General features: G+C 36.7%; 1 long non-coding RNA gene across 1 annotated transcript; it reads left to right on the forward strand.

The window, feature by feature from the left end:
- Positions 1 to 3,029: 3,029 nt before the first annotated feature.
- On the forward strand, positions 3,030 to 14,635 carry LOC116653263. Its single transcript, XR_004306828.1, has 2 exons — positions 3,030 to 3,069; positions 14,411 to 14,635. It is a non-coding gene; the product is annotated as an uncharacterized LOC116653263 (long non-coding RNA).
- Positions 14,636 to 26,314: the final 11,679 nt, after the last annotated feature.

The raw sequence follows: 26,314 nt of genomic DNA on the forward strand, positions 1-26,314 counted from the left end.
ACACAAAGGTAGCAGTGGCAAACACACACTTGCTGCAGCCTGGGATCTTGTTCTTCTGTTGTCATTTTTGCCTTTTCCATTGCTTTACAGATGGCTTATATGTCATGATGTCATTGCATTAGACTACAATAAATCAGGGCAGTACTGTTCATCTGGGGTCACATCACTGCTGATATGATTAGGTATGACAGAATGATCGACCTTTTTAGATATACTGGAATTAGCAAGCTCAGTTCTGCCTCAAGTCAGAGCAGCCCTGGATGCGTCCATATGGGATAACTGTAATTTCTCTCATTGTCCTAGTACTTCTGTCAATTTATTTCATATTATACACAAAAAAAATAAAAAACACCCTATTGTACTGTCTGATAGCTTGAAGAACGCCTCCTGCAGTTAGTTTTGCCATCAAGGCTGTCACATAAAACTGCAACATACCAATACTTCTCTATTTATTACATCATTAATTCTTTATAATAAAAGGTGAGCAGAAATACATCTGAATAATAATTCACTTAAACTATATACTTATTTATAACATCTAACAAGATTAGTTTTTGTTTGTTTTCTTTTGATTATTTTTTTTAATGGCAACCATGTTGGAGCTAGTAGTGTTTTACTATAAAGGTTATAATATGTTTAAAAGGAAAATACTGGTGTGCAGAATTTCACAGATGTTTCATTGTGTAAACAGCTAAAAATACTGCTATCCTCTGCATCTCTGTTTCCATCAGTAACAGTAAATATAATGCTTAGTAACAACCTTTCTTCTGAAATGGTTTGCTGCTCGTCTAGTTTCTGGCACGATGAATAGAAATAGGGTTGTTTATAGTGGGGTACTACAGTTAAAAGGGACCTTCAAAGTTCATGCGGTCCAAATGCTTGACGACTCTAAGGTTTACCAGAAGCTAAAGCCCTCTTTTGAGGGTAGTATTAGAATACCTCTCAACTACTGACAGGTACGATGTATTGACCACCTTTCTAAAAAGCGTGTTTCAGTGTTGGATCATTCTCACAGTTAAAAAAAATATGTCTAGTCTGACCTAATACAGCTTTATGCAATTCCCATGTGTCCTGTCATTTGTGACCAGGTAGAAGAGCCCAGCACCTACTTCTGCACTTCCCCTCCTCAAGAAGTTGCAGAGGGCAGTGAAATTCCCCTTAGCCTCAATTTCTGTAACCCATGTGTACTCAGCCTTTCCTCATAAGACATCCCTTCTAGCCCAGTCCAGATGCTAACCTATTAACAAAGATCAAATGACATGAACACTTGCTTAGAATTAAACCAAACTGTGTTATAAAACAAATCCAAACACAAAAGCCTATAAATGTATTGAGTTAGGGGATATGGAAACAAATAAGAAGCAATAGATTATACACACACACACGCACACAAAATTAGTAGAAGCATCCTCACGAAATAAACTTATTTTAAAAGGAAAGAGGAAGAAAAAATATAATCAAAGCACCAATCCTCATTATAGATAAATAAATAAATAAATAAATATTAGCTGATTCTAAGATACCTTTAACTGACAAGCACATAATACTTGAAAAGACTGTGGATCGTTATTTGAATGCATAATTGGACTTAGAGAATATTGACAGAAATCCCTCCAGTTACCTGCATAAAAAGTAAAAAAGTGATATAAGAACCATTAATCTCAAAGAAACGTACCTTAAGATTCACCCTCCTGATAAGAGTGATTCCATCATAATTTATGTCATGTCAAGTTGCCAATTTAAGAATGTTCTTGCCCACTTAGGAAAAATTCAGAATTACACAAAATCTTAGAGGTTGGAAGGGACCTGTGGAGGTCATACAGTCCAACTACTCCCTGCCAAACCAGATTCCATACAGTAGGATATACAGGAAAGCCATCCAGGAGAGTTTTGAATATCTGCAGAGAAGGAGACTCCACAGCCTCTGGGAAGTTTGTGCCAGTGCTCCATCACCCTTAAAGAAGTTGTTCCTCATATTCAAATGGAACTTCCTGCATTTCAGTTTGTGTTTGTTGCCCCTTGTCCTGTCACTAGGACTCATTCACTTGTCACCCACTCTTTAGATATTTATCAATGAGATCCCCTCTCAGTCTTCTTCAGACTGAACAGTCAGGTCCCAGTCTCTCAGCCTTTCCTTGTGGGATGCTCCAGAACCCTCATCATCTTTGTGGCCATCTACTGGACTCTCTCTAGAAGTTGCCTTTCTTTCTTGAACTGAGGATCCCAGATCTGGACACAGAACTACAGATATGGCCTCACAACCACAGAGTAGTGAGGGGGAAAAAACCCTCTCAACCTGCTGGCCACACTCTTTTTAACACACTCGGGGATAACATTGATCCTTTTGTCCACAGGGACACACTAATGGTTCACGGTCATCCTGTTGTCCACTAGGACACCCAGTTCCTTCTCTGCAGAGTTCTTTTCCTGCAGGTCGGCTTCAAACGTGTATTGATGCATGTGATTTGTCCTCCCCAGGTATAAGACTATATTTGCCCTTGTTGAACACCATCAGGTTCCACTCCACCCAAATCTCCAGCCTGTCCAGGTCTTGCTGAATGCCAGCACAACCTTCACCTGTGTCAGCCACTCCTCTTAGCCTTGTACAAAAAGCAGACTTGCTGGGGGTGCATTCTGTCCATTCATCTAGGTCACTGAAGACGCTGAACACAAGACTGGATCCAGTACAGCCCCTTGCGGAACACCACTAACTACAGACCTCCAGCTAGACTCTGTGCCACTGATGACAACCCTCTGAGTTCTGTCAGTTCAGCCAGCTCTCAATCCACCTTACAGTCCAGTCATTTATCCCATGCTTTTCAAGCTTATTTATAAGGATGTTATGGGAGTCAGTGTCAAAAGCCTTTCAAAAATCAAGGTAGACAACACCCAGTGCTCACCAATGCCTCGTCTACCCAGACAGTTATGACATCATAGAAGGCTACCAGATTGGTCAAGCATGATTTCTCCTTGGTGAATCTATGTTGACTACTCCTAATAACTTTTTTTTCCACTTGCTTGGAGATGACATCCAGAATAAGTTGTTCCATCACCTTCCCAGGGACAGAAGTAAGACTGACTAGCCTGTCAATTCCCAGATTCTCCTTCTAACATTACTTAGTTACAAGTGTTCTTGACTTGAAACCATTTGCTGTGTGCAAGTAGAATAAGACATAAAAAGGCTTTATGTGTGTTTAGTGGTTTAAAAAATAGCATTTTCAGAAGTCTAAGATTAAATTACTGATACACCAAAATTATATGAACAATAAAATGTAAATTCCAGCTGCAATTATTACATAACATATTTCAAAAATCTGTAATTAAGAAACATTAACGATTGTATTGTCTAATAAAAGTTGCCAGTGGATTATACAGAACAGAAATTAAAAATAAAAATTAGCATACAGCAAATGAAGGACTGGAATTTTACATCAGTGAGTGCAAATTAAGAACAAGGGGAACAGAAGTGTAAAAGATAAAATATCTGGCTCTTAATTTTGATTGAAATTACGTTGTAATGTAACAAATATATTCTAATAACGGCAAATGATAAAGCCATCAACAGCAACAAGAAATGCATGGAGGCATGTAATAAATATTGCTTGTTGTTATTTGTAAAATAATGTGGTGGTAAATACATTACAGAGAATAAGAATTAAGAATTTATACTTCACCAGTGTATTTCCTTAGTCCTGTAGTTTAAAAATTATGGCTTAGAAATTTTTATCTAAGGATTTTAAGACTGTTTATCAAGGAGTTTTCTATGTCATTAATACATATTTTCTACAAGCCCTGGGCCTTTGAGATTAAACACTGGTTAAACCCAGCTATGTTCATTCAGAACATTATGAATTTTCAACTCTTCCTTTCAGTCATATTAAACTAATGTGTTAAATTTGGCATTGGACAATCTTAGAAGTACTCTCCAGTGCTACATCATTGTAACTCATTACCTTGTCAAGTATTTTAAAACAGATCTGTCTATTAAAATCTTAATTTTACAAAAAATAAAATAAAATAAAAATAAATTAAAAATAAAAATTAAAAAATTGAATATTCCAAAGTTACCTGCTCTGTTACAGTTCATAGTCTGTTACCAAAAGTTTTCTATGAAAGGAAATTTGACATGGTTACCATTCTCTAAAAAGGTTTTTCAATAGAAGCTTCCTAAAATCTGCTTTCAGTTGGCATATATCCACTCTTCTTAAGAGACATCTGATAATAATCAACACATACAGACTTTATATAATACTTTAAATTTGGCTGTTAGTTACAGTAGAAGACTGGTGTAACCACACAGCAGCATTTGTGATTTATGGCTGGCTTAACAGCGGTACTTTAGGGTTGCTGTTAGTGATTGAGGCAGCTGTTTGTCATCCTTGCCAGTAGCCTGAGCTGGCACATACTTGCCTTAACATGAAGCTGTGTCTGTGATACAGTTATTTTCTCCCCACTTTCCTGTCAGACCTTTTAAACTGATTGACTTTTGCGCCTCTGCACCATTATCCTCAATGCTTACTTCTGCTCTACATGTAAGTCCAAGGAGCCCTCTCAAATTCCAGTATCTTTACTAACTTCTCAGATTCAAAGCTTTTTGCAGGAAGCAGCAAGCACACACATGCAACCATGCTTACACTACATAGCTAACTTGCATTCAGAGAGCTTACTGCTTGTCCCTTGTAACTGTTAGAATAAGTATATTCTGATCTCAAAGGTACAGATGTACCAGTAGGTGGATTAGAGAAGGAATAGCTTCCCAACAGAATATAAAGAGATCTTTTTACAACTGAACCCCTTATTTCAGGATGATTTTTAACTGAATCATTAGCATAGTTTCCAGAGATGTGAGAAGTGGTATGCTGTCCAGTTTTGCAAGAAATAGGGAAAAATTTCAACATGATTCTGAAAAAAAATGATTATATTAATTACAAGATTAGTGACTATTTCATGTCTGAAACTCAAGTATTTGTCCCTGGGCCTCTTCTGGCTTTTACTCATTGAGGAAACTTGACAAAAAGAATGAAATTGAAATAGACCTGACAACAGCAGATCATAGTTGGCTTGTTGAGAAGAACACTGATCTTATCAATTGAAGGAGACTCCATCTCACATACTTCCATGGCCATGCGCCACTATTGCAATAATTGTCAATACACAAAGTCAAGAACTACACCACAGTAGTGCACCAATTCTTCCTGCAGAACTATGTTCTGTGTTTCAGCCTTTTGGATAATAGCAACCTGAAACTTCATAGACACTCAGTGAAGAGCTGAAGTACTTCATGAGTGTCTTTTTGACTACTCCTAATAAGCATCTCCTAGAATGCTTCAGTATCTTCCCCTCCTTGCTTGTCCTGAAGTAAAATGCATTTCACATACTGTCACTTTCTCTGCAGTTTTTTTATTTGATTAGGAGCCTTTTCTGAGATGCAAATCAGAAAGGCAATATATCAAGAGGATTAACATGTGTAATAACAGAGTAAACAAGAATGAAAGTCTCCCTTTTTATTATATCATTACCTGGTTCTGCAACCATCTCTTGCACTAGCCTACTGCCTTCCAGAGAGCTCATATTGTGAATATTTGGACATGGTTCATTATTATACATATTCACAATATTCTTTCTGAATAGCCTAATTTCTGTTCCATAGGGCAGTCTACATGCACATTTTGAAATGGAGTATAGTTTAAGTACACTAACAAAAACACATCATAAAATCACACAGTTAACTACCTTGGTAGATATGGCTACTAAAACTCAGATTTCATCTACCTCAACTAATCTTAGTGTATTAAACTTAACATTTGTTCAGTCCCCATACTATTGTAACTGAAATTTCAACAGGAAATTAAGCAACATGACCAACATCAACTAATCTGCACTGTGCAGTACCTGTTGGGGGCTGATAGAGCTAGCCACACAGGCTTGAACCTTATCCAGGTCCATAGCCTGTGTGGCTAACTCTATCAGCCTCCAACAAATACCATCTTCCAAGTTCAGCTTCAGTGTCAAATACGCAGAAGAAAGAGAACTGTATAAACAAAACTGGAGAAGAGCACCACTGAAGGAAATATGTACGTTGTACTGTGTCTGTAGATACCGCATTCTATAACAATCAGAATTCTAAAAAACATAGAATAGAGCTGCAATAAATGGATAAACACTAGCTATGGCCCAGGAAACCCTGCAGCTGAAAGATCTTGGACAAGGTAATTCCCATCTACATCTCTAGTTTCTTCCTACTGCATATCTACCTATTTCTTTTATCTTCTTCACATGAAAGACAAACAGAGCAGTGAGGATAGTTTGTCCTTCTTCTAAGAAAAAAAAAAAAAAGAGAGAGAGAGAGAGAGAGAGAAAAGAAAAAAAGATAAAAAAAACACCACACACTTGAATTCTCTCCAAACTGTCTGCTACCATGGAAATAGAAAATAATATCAGTGAGAAAATGCTACATTGTGTCTACTAATATTTCAGCCAGAGTACAGTCTGTAGCAGTGGAGATTTTGGTAGAACTTTATCCCTTGATCTAAGAGCTGTTCAGTACATCCTGTGAGATAATTAACACTCTCAGTTCCTGTTCACTAGAAATTCAGTAGGTGAAACACTTCGGCATTTACAGGAAGTACTTGGTATTTTTGGATTTTTAGGCCCTACAGCAATATCTAAGAAACAGCTCTTATTTACTTCTTGTAAAAGTACAGTGCATTCTAAGGACATGCAGTTGTTAACATTGATGAGGATAAAATTCTCAATCCAATTTAAAAATAGCTTATACTTGTCTGCAGTCAAGAATGGAGTACCTTTATAATGTCTGGAACAAATTGTTGAAGTGGTTTAATGAGTCACAAATTAGTGGTTAAATATTACATATGTTTTTAAAAATCAAGTCTTTCCTGATCATTCATGGGAAAAGAGCTGTGTTTTTTGTTTTGGGGGTTTTTTGTTTGTTTTTTGTTTTGGTTTTGGGGTTTTGGGGTGTTGTTGTTGTTGGTTTTGGGTTTTTTTTTTTGCTGTTGCTTTGTTGGATGAGTTGGTTTTTTTTGTTTGTTTGTTTGTTTTGGAATTGCATTTGAGACTACACAAACTCAGTTTGTCTACAGCATTTAGGATGACCTTTTTTTCCTTCTCTTTTCCACTTAAGGAAAGATATTGATTTGTACAACAGCAAAAGTAGAACAGACATCTGCTGCATATTATTCAAACAATACAGGACACAGAATTATTATGTCTGCATACAACAGACACAAATCAGGTACAAAAGGATAGAGCCTCAGAATGGTAATGGTAACATTGTGGAATGATCATAAAGTAGAAAATAATTTTTTCACACATTAAAACTATTTTTTTAAAAGAAAAGACAGTTTTATCAAATCATGAAATAGGTCATTTAATATCTTCTTGCCCTTAGTTTCACTGCATAAACAGAGATAAACCTGTACTTCCAGACTTTTGTAGGTCTTCAGATTAAATATTTGTTCTGCCTTCTTGCATAGTTTTGGATCAGGGAGAAATCTAAACTCTGACCTTCCCTATACTATTCTTCCTATTCTGATGAGGCTAAACAGAAAACATTTGCAGTCTTGTTTTTGAAAGCTGAAGGGTTTGTCAGGCTTCCAGTATTTTACAACATCCCTCTTGCCTGCCAAGACAGGCAGATGTAAAAATTTCCTTAAGTGTGCCTTGTGTGTTAGTTCATTTATACCTTGAAACAGACAGATGTCAGGGGAAAGCATGATTGTAAAACTCATAATATTTCTGACAGAAGTGTTAACATTGTTCCAAAAATTCAATATGAGCCTAATTCTGCTTCCATTAAAATCAGTCAGAATTTGGCTTTTGATTTGACTGTATGGAGAAACAGAGGCCATATAAACAGCTAATGGAGAAGAGGGACATGCTAGATTTTGAAAAACTGGATGACTATTCATTATGAAATGAGGTCATTTTCTCTTGGTTCAGATATCACTTTATTACATACTGTCTCTCACAGATGAACATCTCCATTTATTTGTTTCAGCTTTGCTGAAACAAAGCTAATTCCATATGTAGTGTGCTTATCATATGCCAACATTTCACAGTAGAGCAAGAACCAGTTTGTTTTGCCTTCCTTATAACACATTTTACCAATTCTCAAGTCCTCATACTTCCCTCCTTCAGCAACAATATAATGCAAACAAGCTTCCTCAACACTGCCAAATTATAGTTGCATTCAAATTTCATGATATTGTTTAAATCCAAGACTTCTAAGCATTCATAAGACTGAGATCAGATCCATAACAACTAACTGAAAAGTCACTGGAAGAAATCATTTTTCACCCCAAAAATAGGAGTCCATAGCTAGACTTTATGAGTTTCCAAAAAACAGAAATGCTAGTATTCCCATTTCACTGAAACTCTTCTGTGTTCTGTCACAAATGTCTGCTCTTTGTATCATTATTTTATTCCTACAACAAGCACACTGCCCTTCTGTCCCCTTTGACTATTTTGAAACCATTTACTCAAACACTAGAAGAGAGTACACCCTCAGGCACTTCAAAGATACCTTCCTGAGCAAGTCATCCTTTTTTAAGTCTACTTATCAACAAACACTGTTATGAGGTAGGAACATATGAGTTAGCTCTGTTTTCAGTAGAAAACTATTCAATATGAATTTGTCAGCTTTGACATAAGATAGCTATTAACCAAGGGATCAAATTAATTTACCTTGGTAGTTCACTTAGCTTATATTTACTGTCCTTATCTGAAGTTCTAGTGTTGATGGTTTAGGCCTTTCAATTTAAAATAAATAAATAAATAAATAACCCTCTATTTGCATACACTTAAGTGCTGGTTCATTATAGAGTAGCAATAATTTTCTGAAAGTCAGGCATGAAAACCCATGGTACAGAGATAAAATTTAATCACTTACTTTTCTGACCTTGACAAACACTGTATAACTTACAACTACTGAGGTAAAAAAAATAAAAAATAAAAAATAAATGTTTTTAATACTTACAGGTCTGTCTTCTATATGATTATAGTCTTTCATAAATAAGTATTTCCAGACAGTTCTAGCTACCACTTAACTTGCCTGCAGAGAAACACACAGAAGGAAGATGTCAAAAAGATGTCTAGTACAGACAGGGGAACTCTCTACTTTTTGCTTTATAAAATTTGATCTATCAGCAACTTGTATTGGAACAATTAAGCCAAGGTGTCACCTTGAAGCATGACAAAATCATAATATGGAAAAGTACAGCCATCACAGTAAGTCTGAGTCCCTGGTAAGACTGAAACTGATGGGAGTGACACATCTGTTGCAGTGATAAAGTGTTAAATACTGACATGGCACATCAGTTTTATTCTGCTAAATTTGCTCAATTTGATATTCCTCTTACATATTTCCTTTGTATTGAGCTTTCAAAGATTCCAATGAAAGCTCTGTGCTGGTGAACTGCATATGAATCACAAAATTGATTTATTTACATGATTCCATAGATTTTACAGTGGAAAAACATGAAAAGAGAGCTCCAGAAGGAATATTAGAGAGGACATGGGAAAAAAAGGTGGGATGAAGAGGTGGAGGGAGGAACTGAAGACAGCAATATATAATATATTTTATTATATATTCTTTTATCATTGCATATTCAGATAGCTATGTATAAAATTACAGTCTGATTTTGGTGGGTTGACCTTGGCTGGGGAACAGTGTCAACTGAACTACTGTCTCCTTTGTCCTCCTCAGCAGGACAGCAGTAAAAGTATGATGAGAAAAACTCATGAGTTATAAAAATGACAGAGGGATTGCTAACCAATTGCCCTCACAGGCAAAACAAACTCAGCCTGGGGAAAATTAATGTAATTTATTGCAAATTAGTAAGAATAAAGCAGTGAGAGCTATAAGCAAACTGAAAATATCTTCCCCTTATTTATCTTCCCAAGTTCAACTTCAAATCTTCATTTCTTCTACCTCTCCTCCTCCTCACGACAAGCTTCTCAAGGGGACAGGGACTGGGGGCTATAGGCAATACTTAACATTTTCTCACTGTCTCTCTTCCGAGGTCACTCTCCGCCCCCACTACACGTGGGGCCTTCCCAACCGATCTCACGTGGCCTTCCCACAGGCTGCAGCTCTGCTCCGCTCCGGTGCCCGCAGTGAGCCGCTTCTGTGCGCCCGGAGCTCCTCCCGCACCGACCTCGGTGCCCGCAGGGCCGTTCTCCTCCCTTCCCTGGCTCCCCTCTCCCAGCTGCTGTTGCACAGCGGTTCGTCCCTTCCTTCCATCTGCTCTCTCAGAGTGCACCCATCATCGCTCACGGCTCAGCTCTGGCTGCGGCGGTCCCTATGGAGCAGCAGGAGCTGGCTCTGCTCTCACATGGGCAGCTCTGGGCTCTGCTCACAGAGCCCATCTCTGCAGCCCCCTCACTAAGCGCATAAGCCCAGTACAATCTCGTATGAAGCTACAAAAGAAAACTGATCTAATATGGGATCCTTAAAATTGGTCTAGTTGGTTCTAAGTGGCCTCAGGTACACATTCAGTCAGAGAGGAGACAGAATTAACTTTAAAGTTAGTAACATTCAGTGTTGAAAGAAACCCCAGCATGTTTTATTGACTAACAGTGAGTGATTTTACTTTACCTAACTCTAGACATCTGTGATGAGTTGCATCAACATATCAATAGATTCTCTTGCACAGAAATTTCAGAGATCAAAAATATTAGCACTGAAATTTCATGCTTGTCTATATTCCTGAGGACACTATCCATGAAAATAAATGCCATACTTGGATTGCATGCATTAAGATTGGAAGAGATGCAAGACATTGTGTGAGTAGTTGCATTTGGCCCAAATGATGTGAAGGATAAGAGTTGAGATTATAGGATTGAAATGGGGTTGAAAAGCTTCTATTCATGTTAGCTACATTGTCCCACTTGATTAAAAACAGATACAGTTAACTAAATGAAAAGAGATGCAAGTAAGGTCTTCAAACTCATGACTAAAATTATATAAATTTAATTAATATATAAATTCTTTATTTATATTATTTTATACTGCAATATCCAAATATTTCTTTCAGTAAGATTCCTATAAGGAAACTGAACAAGAGAAGGTCTATACCATCACAAATACAAATCAAGCTGGTATTACAAAGCTGTTTTTATAAAAGGGATTGCAAAGAATTTTGTTCAAAATTTGTTTGGATAACTTCTGCTCTCCATATATTTCCATTTGATTTTCCAATACACTTTCCCTTCTGTCAAGTGTTTTGTGGATATATCAGCTGCTCCAATCACATTGCAATCACTTCATTTCACAATGAAACACACCATGATGTAATGGAGCATAAACAATTCTACACTGTGCAGCTGTACAAAGAACTTCTACACTATTTTTCAAAAGTGGAGCTGTAAGACTCTCAGAGTATCCATCCAGCCCTTTTGTTTGTTTTTCAAATGCCATCCATCAGAGAGAGAGAGATTCTCCTCATCACCAGGAGGAGAGGACAAGACACTCTTTTCCTACTCCAAGCAGCTGTAATTTCAAAGTGTAATAGTTCTGGTTCTATTGGACTGAATTATTTAGTCATCTGTATCTAAAACAAAGAGGTTATATAGAGATGGAAAAACATGTGAACTGAATGACAAACAAAGTATTATTTACTGAATGTATTAAAAATTGTTTTTCCAGACGCATCTCATCAAAGCAAAGGCCCATTCTTGGGAAAACAGCTATATTCACAATCAAGACAGATGTACAAGTCATGTGAAGTAAAACTGCCACTGGACTGAATTATTTAGTTGTTTGCTAGAGACTTGATCAGATTCAGCCTCTGTGTACACTGACAAATTTAAATGGGACACATTTTATGGCATTCTGTATCCTGATTGAATTTGATTCTATGTGTGTATGGGATCTCTGGAAATGCTAGTTAAGAATGTTATTATTATAGTGACGTAAACTTGTGAGTATGTTTGGGATTAAATAGCCCGTAAAATTTAACAGCATCATTCAGAAAACAAAACAAAAAAACAGTAATCAATCATGTCTGCATGAAGGAACTTGAATTTCCTATGTGGTCAGTCCTTGAAAAGTCTGGCAAAGCCAGACAACTGTACAGAACTGTATTTTCAATAACATTATTTTTCTTTTCTTAGAAACTCAAGAAGTCCTACATAATAGTAATTGTCTTTAAAGACACTGTTTCTTCCGTGACTAAATCAAGAACCAGAAATTGCTTTTTAATTCTAGGAGAACATTTTGAGGACTAAAACTGCTCAGCTATCCATTGTCAAAGCATATGTTAATCAACTGCAGTCAGATGACATATCTCTATTTAAAAATAAAGGCAAAGCTTACAATTTAGGTTGGATGTTAGGGGAAAGTTCTTTACTAGAAGAGTGGTTAGGTCCTGGAACAGGCTGCCCAGTGAGGTTGTGGATGCCCCGTCCTTGGGGGTGTTCAAGGCCAGGTTGGACGGGGCCCTGGGCAACCCGATCTAGTAAAGGTGTATGTTTGGTGGCCCTGCCAGGCAGGGGGGTTGGAACTACATGATCCTTGAGGTCCCTTCCAACCCGGGTAATTCTGTGATTCTGTGATTCTGTGTGAAAGAGTACTCAAAGGCAAAGGCAGTATGTACTTTAACAGTACCTTTGCTAGAGGTGATTGTGTTTAGCAGAGGTTCTGGGACAAGGTGCCAACAGTTGCTCTAGTTGATATCACTTGATACAGCACTGGAAAATGTGGAAGTCAAGGCACTGCACCCATCACATCAGTTGATGGAATAAGGAGGTCTCAATAGGAACTATAACATTTTGTGTACAACCTAATGCTAACAGTCTGCCAGAAGAAAAAGAACTTATTAGTTGCACACGCCTTTTTTTTTTTTTTTTTTTTTTTTTTTAAGAAAATTGTGAAACTGGTGGTTAGCATGAGAACAAGAGGAAATTACCCCAGCAGTAACTGCACAAAATTCAAGGAGCCTGAAGTTATCAAATCACCCACAGGCAATAAAAGGACTGAAATGCTTCCCTAATCACAGTACTACAAAATTTAAGAATATGGGTGTATCTGGGTCAAGTGCTTAGAATGTGTCCTGACTGTCTACCAAAGAAATCTAATCACTACTTCTGGGCTATGCAGGAAAGCCTAAAAATGTCATCACATAAATCAGTTGAGAAGCAAATGTAGAAGAGACAGAACTTCAGTAGCAGTTTGGTCTGCCCTGACAGATACAGTATACTATAGCTACATTCAAACTGTGTGCATAACACAAGCTAAAGCAGTAGAATAGGAATTATGTTTATAGTAATTTAAACCAAATTATTGAGGCTTTTTTTTTCTCTCTTTTTCCATAATAGACTGCTAAGATTTCAACTGTACTAACAATAAATTCTTGCTTTTACATAAAACCTTGTGTTTCCTCTTTGTCTATATCAAGATTTTGAGTATAGCATAGCAGTGAAACCAGGTAACAATAGAGTATAAGTAGCAATTCAGAAGGAGGTAGCAGAAGGGTGAAATGCTACTAAATATCATGCATCAAGCAGGTGTTACATTGCAATGTACATTCTTCAAGCTCTAATTACAGATAAACAGCGTTAATAGAGATCTTAGCTGATATTGGCCAATAGCAGAAGTTTGTAGCACTGAGTTTCCACCAGGAAAAAGAATTTTCAGTAGGAGGTGTGCACATAAACATTAGTTTAAACAAACAAACAAACAAAAAACACAACTAGATTTTACATTCCTGGCACAATCCTGCAGCTAGATGACCCCATCAGAATTGCCATTAACAACAATTAAAGAATGAAGAAACATGTGGCTGGGCTTCCAAAAGTACCAATAAAATTTTACAGGTCCTATTGTAAAAAAAAATGTTTTGAAAGAAAATAAATGAATACAAAATGAAGTAACTGCTAATGGAGAATCTGCTAAAGAAAACAAAACACAGTATTATAATATTGCTAAATTAACTTGTCATAAATCATGGTAAGTAAGCCACTAATGGAGCAGAAATAAACACTGCTTAGCATTTATTTTACTGCTGTAAAAATAATTCCTAACAGAGACTAACTGAAGCTGTCTGTAGTGAAAAAACTTAATCTGTATTGGCTGGAACTTTGAAAATCTCTGTATTACTAACAGTATGTAGAAATGGGCAAGATAAAGATGCTTCAAAACTGAAAAGTTTTTCCAAAATGCCCACATTATATAAGTTAGTACTTCCATTAAGTTATTTTGATACTGTAAATTATCTAATGAAAAAGATAAACTCTGTTATGAAGCTGGTTGCAGAAAATACCAACCATGCCCCCAGGGTCAAAATAACACTGAATTTGCTAATTAATAACATATACTTAACCAGACAAGCACTGCGCTTTCACTATGCTTTTCAAAGATGACATTGTTATCTCTATTTTTTTGTCACAGAGAAAATATCCTGCTGCCTTGTGAACAGCACAACTGCTGGGAGAGAGAGGAATGAACCTGAAGAATGCCCGATCACCAATTTAATATTTGTCATTCTGCATTACTGCTGGCTGTGTATAAAGATGACTTTCCCATGGAAACAGTTTCAAAACTGTATTTAAAAAGGCAATACTCTATTGTACGTATGCATTTTGGTATCATTAATAGATGTTTTAAAATCCCAGACATACCCTTTGCTCTTCCTTCATCTATCTTTAAACATCAATACACACATGTATCCTCCTATGAAATCTGCTCTATAGCCACAAAACAGTATTTAACCTTCAGTGCCCCAACCTGCAGCAATATATATACTCTCTATATTATATATGTAATATAGAGAGTATAATATATAGTATAATTATATATATAATATAGAGAGTATATATAATTTTTATATATATGTATATAAATCTTCCTACATTATTGTCATTTTTATAGAAGAAAAAATGTAACTAGTTTAAAGCTACTTAATTATCAGAAATTTGTTTCTTCCTTGACATTTCTTACTATCTTCTTTACGGTCAGGAAGGGTGTAGTTATTTCATTAAGCATAAGGTCAAATCACAGCATCTACAATCAAATAATATTTAAATCATATAACCAGTGGCACTGAATGTCACAGGTTACTTACTGTATTTCTTTACGCCTACTTGTACATTTTTGTATCATCTTAAAAATAATGAGTTTTGTTTTTTCACTGTTTATCTTTGGAATACACTTACATAAATGCATAGTGAGATTTACAGAAAATCATCTGATATTAAACACCCCCTCAAACACCCCAAAGAAAGGTCTGTTGTAGGGAGCATTGAGTTTTACGGCCTACCTTATTTAATATCATGCTTTCACACACAAACAAAATGTATAACCAAAATAAACTGTAGCTGATGTCTCACAAGAGGTATATTGATGTCAGCAGTTTAAGAGGATATACTTATTTTGAGGCAAGGATTCTAATTATTTTTGCACTTAAATTACTTAATGCTACCAAAGGGCATTTTATGCTATCTTAGAGGATTAGGTCAGTATACACAGACTTAAAACTGAGTTTCAGAAGTGTCATAACTCTGCTATATATGCCTCTCTTAATTTGTATCCCTGAAAGAAAAAGTATCAAAGAGTTATTTTATCTTAATAGTATTTTCTTTCATTTAAGAATTTTAATTAAATTTGCCAGGTGGTAGGAGCAATGAGCTTTGTTTTCCATTTGTGAAGACTGAGAAAACTAAATTAGATGTCATTCCTATATTATCTCAAGCTTTCCATAAATGAGAGGGAAGACAAGAAATCATTAATGTAAAATGAGATTAAGTGTCAGGCCTCAATTTTCCATAGCATTTTTAATAGTGAAATAGTTACATTCTCACAAAAGTACATATAAATATCTAACCAATAGAGCATTTCATACCTTTTCATTATACAGAAGTATTGCCACATAAGAACTAGGATTTAGCCTACTTTATTATTTTACCCAGTCAGGATGTGAGAAATTATAAGTACCGTGATCCCTAAGGACATTCAGATTTCACTTAGAATCCTTGAAGGCTCAAACTTTCAGAGTAAGGACAGAGTAGACAGCAACCTTTCTCTTGAAAAACAATGACTCCACATCCCATACAAGTTTGAAAACCAGGGAACTTGTACTGTCCAACCATACCCATCATGTAGTCTGGATTTGGTGACTTCCAGCTGTTCAGGCCAATGAAAGATGGTCTGCACAGTCAAAATTTTCCTAGCAAAAAAACCATCACAGTAGCTGTGAAACAGTGGATCACCTCTTCTATAACTGATTTTTGAGTGCAGTATGCAGGCTTTTGTTCATCACTGAAAAAAAAAATGCATAACTAATGGTGCTGACTAAGTCGAAAATTAGTGAATAGCTGAGAATTTTCTTTACCATAAAAGTGTTATTGTGCTCTTTGTACTTGCTGTAGTTTCCATGGAAATAAATAGGAGGCATTGCTTTCACAATGACCTATATAATATTTAAGAATATTGTTTTTTAACATCTAGGATGAACTCTATAAAATTAGGCTTTGCAAGGGGTACTTTGTCTTTGCAAACTCTTATAGGATGATAGACTCATAGGACCAAAATCCTAGAAGAATGCGGGTTGGAAGTAACCTTTAAAGGTTAACCATGCTTAGTCACCTGCAATGAACAGACATCTGCAGCTACACTGAGTTACTCAGAGCCTGGTCCAGCCTGAACTTGAATGTCCTCAGGACTGGTGTACCCAACACACCTCTTGGCAACAACTTGTTCCTGTGCTTCACTATCCTTATCATGGAAAACTTCTCCCTTATATTGAACTGAAATTTCTCCTTTGTTAGTCTGAAACCATTTCCCCTTGTCCTGTCACAACTGTCATGACTAAAGAGTCTGCCCCCTTCCTACTTACAGCCCCTCCCTTCAGGTATCGAAAGGCCATTATCAGGTCTCTCCAGAGCCTTCTCTTCTCCAGACTGAACAGCCTCAACTCCCTCAGCCTGTCCTGAAAGAAGTGTTCCGCCCCTTGCATCATTTCTTTTTTTTACTCGCTGGGAATACACTCAAACAGCACATGTCTTTCCAGTATTGAGGACTTCAGATCTGGACACAGTATCCCGGGTGAGATTTCACCAGTACAGAGTAGAGGGGGCAGAATCACTTTCTTCAGAATGCCGACCATGCTTCTTTTTTTGTGGCCCAGGGTGCAATTGGCTTTTTGGACTGCAAGGGCACATTGCTGGTCTACATCCTGCTTGCCATCCAGCAATACCCCAAAATCACTTTCGGCAGGGCTGTGCTCAATCCTTTAATTCTCCCAGCTTGTATTGATAGAAGGGGTTGCTGCAACCCTGGTAAAAGACCTTTCACTCGGCTTTGTTGAACTTCATGAAGTTCACCTGGGACCATTGCTCCAGCTTGTTTAGATGTCTCTAGGTGGCATCTCATACCTCAGGTGTGTCAAGCACACCCCACAACTTAATGTCATTTGCAAACTTGCTGAGTGTACACTTGATTCCACTATCAGTGTCATTTATGACTACATTAAGGACCATCAGCCCTAGTACAGTTCCTTGCTGATCAAACAGTTCACCCACCAGATCCCTATCTTTATAATTTAGAGAGAAGGATGTGATAGAGACCACATTAGAAGCCTTGCTGAAGCCCAGAGATATTGCATCTGTGACTCTTTCCTTGTCTACTGACAGTTATGCTGCCACAGAAGGCCACTAGGTTGGTCAGGTAGGAATCACCCTTGCTGAAGCCATGCTGGTTATCTTGCGTCACCTCCTTGTCTTCCATGTTCCTTAGCATAGCTTCCAGGAGGATCATTTCCAGGATCTTCCCTGGCGTTGAGGTGAGGCTGACAGTTCAGTAGATCCCTGGATCTTCCTTTCTACCCTTCTTTAAAAAGGACATGACATTGCCTTCTTTTCCCCAGTCACCAGGAGTTTCCATAGCCACAGTGATTTTTCAGATATCATTGAGAGTGGCTTGGCAACTGCATCAGTCGGTCCTTTCAGATGCATCTCATTGGGACCCATAGGCTGAAGGATGGTCATGAATGTAATCTTCACTATCTGCAGGAGGGACATCACTCCACCAGTCCCCACTTTTTGACCCATCAGCTTGGGAGGTGTGTGAGGAACATTTTCTTCACTGGCAAATGTACCAGTAAAGATTGAGGCAAAATTTAAAAAAACAAAAAACAAAAAACAAAAAACAAAAAAAAAAAAAGTTGTTGAGTACCTCAGCCATTCCCCTGTTGGTTGCTGCCAGCATTGCTCACTAGAGTGCGGGAGAAGGGGATTTCCTTCTTGGCATTTCTTTTTCTGCTTGATATATCTATAGCATTTCTCATTCTTTGCATCTCTTGCCAAGTCCACTTCCAGCTGGGCCTTGGCTTTTCCCCAGTCTCTACACAGCCTAGCAGCATCCCTGTATTCCTCCCAGAGGACCTGTCCCTGTTTCCACTTGTTCCCTAGAGTGGTTACGTATCTGTCAGTTATTTTCTAAGGCAGATTATTTATTTGAACACTGACAAGAAAATTAGGAGCAGCCATTCTCTCACTAAAATTCTCATTGATTATGTAGGACCCAGTACTGTCTTTCAGCACCAACTTTTAGAAATAGACAAAGCCATGAGATAAAAATGAAAGCAGCTTATGTGTAGAAAAACAAATCTAAGGGTAGTCAAAATGAAGAGATAAAAAGCTTCTTTTTATTTTTTTTTATTTTTTTTATTTTTTACTAAATACTAAATCTTCTAGTTTCTGTTCCATCTTGTGGTGTTATACTTGCCCTCCCCCTGATCCTTGGGGTGCCGAGGTCAGTTTGAAATGTCCAGTTTTTGGAGAAGGGGAAGAAGGGGAATCGCCGTCATAAATCCTTCACCTTGAAGAATATGATGTTCAGGTTGATTTTTTAACTCCCTCTAGGATCCACATGGGATCAATTCTATATGTTTACTAATTTTTTATGCCTCACTAATCATTCATTTAGGAAGGTCATGTGCATCCTGGGCTATGTCAGGAGATAGGAGAGATGATCATTCACTTCTAGGCAGGCCTTGTGAGATATACATGGAATATTAGGTCCAGGTCAAGAGGGGCACACTGAAGTATAGCCAGTGAGGAGGCACAAAGGCATTGTAAGGGCTGGAGTTTTTATTACGTAAGGAGAGTTTGATAAAGCTAGGATTATTTAACCTAGAGAAGGGAAGAGGGGGAGAGATCTCACCAGTTTCAGTAGATATGTTCATGAGAGGGGTGGGTTCTTTTTTATATCTATCCTATGACAGGACAAGAGGCAATGGCTACCTATTGGAATACAAGAAATAAAATTTGAAGTTAATAAAAATTTTTGTATTAAACTAAGTTCCTCAAACACTGATAAACATTTTGCCCAGAGAGGTTACAGTCTCAATCCTTGTAGATACTCAAAAATCAGGACACAGCCCCAGACAAGCTGCTCTAAGTTAACCTGCCTGAGGAGAGATGTTGGATTGGATGATCTCCATATCAACAGTGCCAAAATTCTAGGATTCACTCTTTTCAGGTTCACATTACATCAGATTGTACAATGCATACTGTTTTTCCACATTACATATTATTTCTATGTTCATATTAGTTTTTCCCAAAGTCCTGTTTATTTGGCTCCAGGTTTAACTCTTATTTGTTAAAAATATTTAACAGTGAGGTTTCTAGTGCCAAGCTTGTGGCATTTGCAAGCATTGCACCCTCTGCCTCCACTTCTGAAGGTGTCTGCTATCATATGAGATGAGCATTTATTTGCAGTTATATGTATCTCATTGTGAAAACATATCTGCTTATTACTGCTGCCTACACAAAACCAAGTGTCAGTTTCAGCTGGGACAGAGTTCTTTTTCTTCCTAGCATCTGGTATGACACTATGTTTTGGTTCTAGGAGAAAAACAATGTTGATAACACACCAGTGTTTCTAGTTGTTGCTGAGCTGTGCAGTACAGAGCCAAGGACATTTCAGGAAGTTAATCAGGCAGACTGCCACTGCTTGAGGAATAGCTGGGCATTGGTCTGTGTGTGCCGAGCAACCACTTGAGCATCAGTTGTTATATACATATTTATAACTTTCATAACTATTCTTTATTTTTTCCTAATTCTGTCTCTCATCCATGAAGAGGAGTGAGCAAACAACTGTGTGGTGATGAGCTACCTGTCAGACTAAACCACAACATTATGGTTGTATCATAGAAAAAAAAGTAAAGCAAAGTAGGCATCACCAAAGGAAAAAGTTATTTTACAAGTAGATGACACAAAACAAAGTGCCAGACATGTTTCAAAAGGTTCAGACAGAGCATACCTGTCAGGCCCCAGTCCCAAAGTCTTCCAACTTATTACAAAGCCCATGCCTTCACACTAGCAGTTGCAAAACCATACTACAAAACTATAGCCTTAGACTCCACAGAAAAAAATAGATAAAAATGTAAATCTTCAAGAATATTAAAGACTGATTAAAGGCAAACATAAGGAAGAATGGATGAGCCTGATGTAAAGTTTTCTACAAAAAAATATGCCTGTATCATAAGTCTGCAGATTTGTATTGAAATCCTTTATTTGAAAAGTCTCTATTTCAAAAGACTACTTCACACAAACAATGCCTGCACTTTTATGATCACCTACAATGACTTAATATATCAAAAGTACATGTTTTGACATATTGAAATCCTTATATATGTTCCATGTTCTGTTATCTAAGTTATTCAAATTCCAGAACTACTTGTGACAAGAGGAAAAGCAGACCCGGTCCTCAAAAGTACTGCAGTGAAAAGCATTTCATAGAATGAAATATGTTTGTTGCCTGAAACACTGATATGACCAGAAAGAAACAGCCAAATGAAGTGCAACAGAGCCAAGCTCTAGATCTGATCTTTCTCTGTCATATAGCTGCTTCTCATCTGTCAGGGAAGTCTAGTCCATTACTGCATCAGCAACATTATGGTTGCTCAGAGGAAGAGAATATACAGAGGCTTTACCATGTCTTACTACTAGTCATCTCCAAGTCCAAGACAAGAAATTGAGATCTGCTTACTCCAAAGCAAGATAAATACATAACCAATGTAATTATTAATAAACGTATATAGCAAGTTCATAAACAGATGTTAGATAACAAGCATTACAGTACAGATATATACCCCAGATGCTAAGCCTTCAAAGTATTGCCATTGAGTAAAGACAACATGCAGTGCATATATCTTAACTACAACAACAACAAAAAAAAAAAGCACAAATTTGGTTACCAGGTTTAGGAATAGGCCACTTGGTGAAATATTTACATCCACTCAGCAGTACTTCATCTATACAAAAAACACCAAAATGCTTCCATGTTAGTCATAGAAACACCTACACAGCTCTTTTCGCTTCAAGAGCATTCACAAGAGACTGACCAGACTTCTAATCATTAATAAAGTATGTCCAGCTTACAACCACCACAGTAACAGAAATTGTCACAAAGTTATCACATCAGATAAATCTAGCCATGCATTAAAATGCTTATTATGTTAATGATGATTTTTCTTTCTACAAGTTCATTGAGAATGATCCAAACAAAATTACTCTAGAGCTGATTGCAGCTCATGAATTTACATTATCATCAGCAGAAATGCTCAGAGCCAGTTAACAACATGCAAGTGATTACACTGAAAATTTCAAAACTTAGTAACAGAGCATACAATACAGGGTGTACCAGACTTGAGAAAGTTTGGGTTGTTTTCCTTGTTTGTAAATCATAAGATAAAAGCATGCATTTTTCATAACTTTGAATTCTGAGGTCCTTAAATAAAAAATGTCAAAATTATTCTTGCAAGACTCTAGTTGTTTTGTATAAAATGAATTAAATATGTAAATCAGACTTCAAAAAATGAAGATTAAATGCTTTGAGTGGATAAGTTAGTTGTTCAAGATCTGTCCAAATCAATTACTAGAAGGTTTTACCTCAACTATGAAGATTTATGAATACACCTTATAAAAGCTCAGATAATATCATTATCATTCTCTGCCCCTCTATGTAGTATATCACTTAATCATTATTTCCTCTAATTGTTCTTTATTTAGCTCAACAGAAGATTTCTCTTTTGCAATTATATTCTATCTATGCAGATTCTCACAACTGTAATAACTACATTTCTTCCTAAAGTTTACTGAACAGTGTGACTTTTTTCATTTCTTGCCTACTGCTCCCTTATATGGAGCAATTTTTCTTGTTTTACTTACAATGTGAAAGAGAAGTTGAGTTTCCTTTCACAGCCGCATGCTTAATCTCAGTCTAATTTTTGCATGCATTGGCATTGTTAGGATTGCTCACTAAAAGAAAAGCTGTCTCTTCTCTTTTGCCTTCAGTTCTTTCCCATTTTGAGTTAGACAAACCAGATCTGACTGTTAAAGCTAAGAAATACCTGTGTCTTCGTGACAGATCTTAGAAACTTAGTTATCCACACACAGTTTTCAATAACTTTGAAAGTGTAAGCCTCTAATCCTCTTAATCTTTACTAAAAGAAGCTATGCAAACAGGAATAAAACTTCCAAAAGTAGCATTTCCAATTATTATTTCTTAAACTGACTTCCATTACTTCCTTTTTTCTCTTTGGAATTTGAATGCTTATAAAGACAATAACATTTAAAAAAAAAAAAAAATTAGATTTCTAAATGAACAATAACAGCACTTAGATCCCCAGAGACAGCCACCAAAACCCCTGTCAGAGTATACTCTCAGTTTTTCTTGACAGCATATTCATTTCAGAAATCACCAGTATTTACAGGGAGAGAACAGCAGCATCACAAGTTTCATAGCATGCCACAGAATAAATCATGTCTATAAAATAATGAAAATAAAAAGAATCCTGATGTGTTGTGCAGCCAGGCTGCAACAACCTATACAGATTATATCTCACAAGAAATTTTATTCAGTACACAGAGTACACAGCAAAACAGAGTGGACAACCTAGACATTTACCATTGCATCTTCCAGTAGCTGCATCCCTGCACCATCAGTTGCAATGCTGATGACAGAATGTTAATACCATCAGTAAACAACACTTAGCTACCCAATAACTCATATGAGTAAATTAAGTCTATTCAGTAAAGCACATTAATCAGACAAATCCACCACCTACAAGCATCAGCAAAGTCCTACTTTTGTCAGCAGCGTCTAATTGTATCCACAAGAGTATTAAAGGCAGTACAGAACTAACGGGCTTTTTTGTTAGATTATCTCTAAACCTGCAATGAAGAAAGACAGGAAAGGAAAAAGAGTTTTTATAGGCTTTTTTTTTTTTTTGTCATATTTTTGAGACAATCTGATACATTATTCTGGCCTCATTAACAAGTTACCTTAGTAAACTGCTAAGGTAACAAAGAAACTATTAAATATTAATAAAGTTCTGATTATATGCATTCTCAGTTCAAATTGAATCAAAAGTAGTAATAGTAATTATCCACTAATAACTTCATTCCTATGAAAATTCACTGAATTCCTCACCTTGAATAAAGAACGTGTCTAGTACTAGACAGGTTGTAGCTTGAATATTTTAGTGCTTTTATACCTCATACTTCAGTGCCATTCTAGAAAAAAACAAGGCAAGCAACAGTGCCGTACACTCCTCTCTTCATGACTATATTCATGTTCCAGTAAGAAGGAAACAGGGACCCTCAAGCTCTACTATCCTATTAAGATCAGTAAAATGAGGTTTTCCCAGATGAGTAGATCTTGAGAAGTGTGATTTACAAAAAGAAAATACTATACTAAGCACACCGAAAAAAGTGAGAAATACTGTAAACACATAGTAAGCACAGCAACAACAGCAGAGCAGCAAAGCCCTAGTCTTCAGAAAAATACCTCCACTGCTAACCCTTAAATGAGATCTGGAAAGGGGTGGATCCTGGCTCCAACCCCTCTGGTCACTCAGGTGCACTGCACGCAACTGGGTTGGCCCTGCCCTCACACCAGGTGCCCAGTCACTGGTATGAGCCATGATTTAGCATTTCTGCTAGAAGTACAAACACTTACAGTCATTGCTATGACAAAGTACTGTTCAGTAGAATGTGGCAGCTCAAATCACTTTACTGTGATTTTCATGAGTTACATAAATAATTGCTCTATTTTTTTAACTTGTACTCTAAGATAAATTTCATTTCTGATGTAAAATTAAACCTCACACAAAGAAAGCTTCCTTCATTCTTGAAAAAGTACAGCTCCAAGGTCTCTTAAGGGATTTGACTCTCTGAATTCTCATGTCAAGATTATTTGAAATGTATTCCACACCCTATTCATCTAAAACACCTTTAGTATAGCATATAAAGCATATAGTATTAAAGGTTGTAACAAACATAGTTTAAAGATTCTGGCTCTATACTACCTGAAAAAATTCCTACACATATACCCCATTTTGATAGACAGAAAACAAGGTAGGCAAGAAGAGTATGTAGCAAAATTGGCCTTGAGAACAAAATGGAGTAATCTGAATAAAGACACCTGTTCTAAAAGGGAAGTTATCCATGTGCCTGTTTTAAAGGTTGACAAGATTAACTAAGAGGTATCTGACTTGTTTTCCTGATTGTTTATTGAAGAGAGGCAGAACTGTAAGCGGGTAATTTCCTTTTATCTACAAACACCCATATGATTAGCAAGAGAATCCGGAACTCCATGTAAATATCAAGAGGCCAAATTTATGTTTTTGGCTAACTGCTTAAAATACAAAAGGTTGAATTGATGTGGTTTACTGTAATAAGTGTGATTTAATACAAATTGTACAACTTTTAATGCAACACTGAGAAATAAAGGAAATATTACAACAAAGTTAAGTTGCTATTAATACTAATGACGTGGGTGCAGTGTTCCAGTCTTGGTACAGGGTGATGAACTAGATGACCTTTTTAAGTCTCTTGCAACCCTACTCTCTATAAATATTAAATTAAACTAGAAATACATCAGAGCAGTGACTCTCAGTATTGAATTGGTGCTAAATCACATTAACTACCAATAATAATCAATCCATATTTAGTCTAAGGAATTGTCTGTCTTTCCAATTATAAATCTCAGCTAAAGAATTCTACCTAAGTAAATAAAAACTAGTTTGAATATGTAAGTAAATTAATAGATTGATGTCTGGAGCTGATTATAAAGTTTCCCTTTTATGCCCGGATCAGTTTTCATAGGTGCACGCTTGCTTCTCTCTTTAAGGCAGAACTATGATATCTTTTCTTCTCTATAAGTCATATTTTGTAATGATTAGAGATTTGGGACTTCAGCAAATAATATTACAAAGTTATGTTTAGGAAAAAATACATCTGGATGTTTTTATTTTATTTTATTTTTATTTTTTCAGATATAGAGAAAGTAGTCTATTGTAAAACTTTGGCATTACTGTATATAACAACCTATTGTCTGTTGATTTCCTTCATGATTTCAAAGCACCTTTCCTATTTTTTGTACATCAGCAGAAAGTCACACTCCACAAAATGGAGATTGGAGCAGTTTGCACTCCAGAAAAAGTTCTCTAGTGTTTCTATATGCTATGATTTATAGTATGTATTTAATGTAAAAATTATCATTTGTAGATTGTACCATAATTTATGACTCATGTTCTGAAATATGCTTCTAGCAGCAATGCAAAAGTTGAGATTAACTAATGAAATTTAGCAACCCTTAGCCCTAGTAAGCTCATCTCTATTTTCATGCCTGTCATTGTTATTAAAATTATCTTCACCTGTACAGCTGTTGCACTAATTCTGTCTATCAGCTACAACATATTAGTTCTGCTACCATACTGTTTCCATTTCAGAAGCAATCAAAAGATTCACCGACGTTTTTTCAACTATTTTCATAATATTAATTAAATTGCCACTACAATTTTGCAACCCTGCTCTGAAATCAATTTTAAGAGCAGTGCTAATGAGCTGCTTTAATGTCAGCAGATGGGTAACTAGTCTGAGGGACAGATGTGTCATCATTTATATCTTGAAATTTTCCTTTTTTCAAACTTGGTCTTCCAGATAGAGATGTAGGGTTGCAGATTTATACTGAGACCAGGATCTGATTTGAAAAGGCACCTTGCAGGCACCCCAGAAAGAAAATAGCCCAGACTCCGGAAAACATTTTTCATAGTGCTCTGCATTTAAAAGGTGAATCTCTTTCCTCAGGTAACATGAAGTGAAGCCTGCAGAACAGAGAAAAACAGTTAAAAAGTTGTTACTTTTCCTGGAATCAGATTTCACTCAATGTCTGTAGTTTAGCACATACTATGTGAGAGTGGGGCAAGTCTCTTCTCACTGGTGACAGGTGACAGGACAAGGAGAAACGGCCTCAAGTTGCGCCAAGGTAAGTTTAGGTTGGACATTA

Source organism: Coturnix japonica, chromosome 3 (genome assembly GCF_001577835.2).
Source record: "Coturnix japonica isolate 7356 chromosome 3, Coturnix japonica 2.1, whole genome shotgun sequence".
NCBI lineage: Eukaryota > Metazoa > Chordata > Aves > Galliformes > Phasianidae > Coturnix > Coturnix japonica.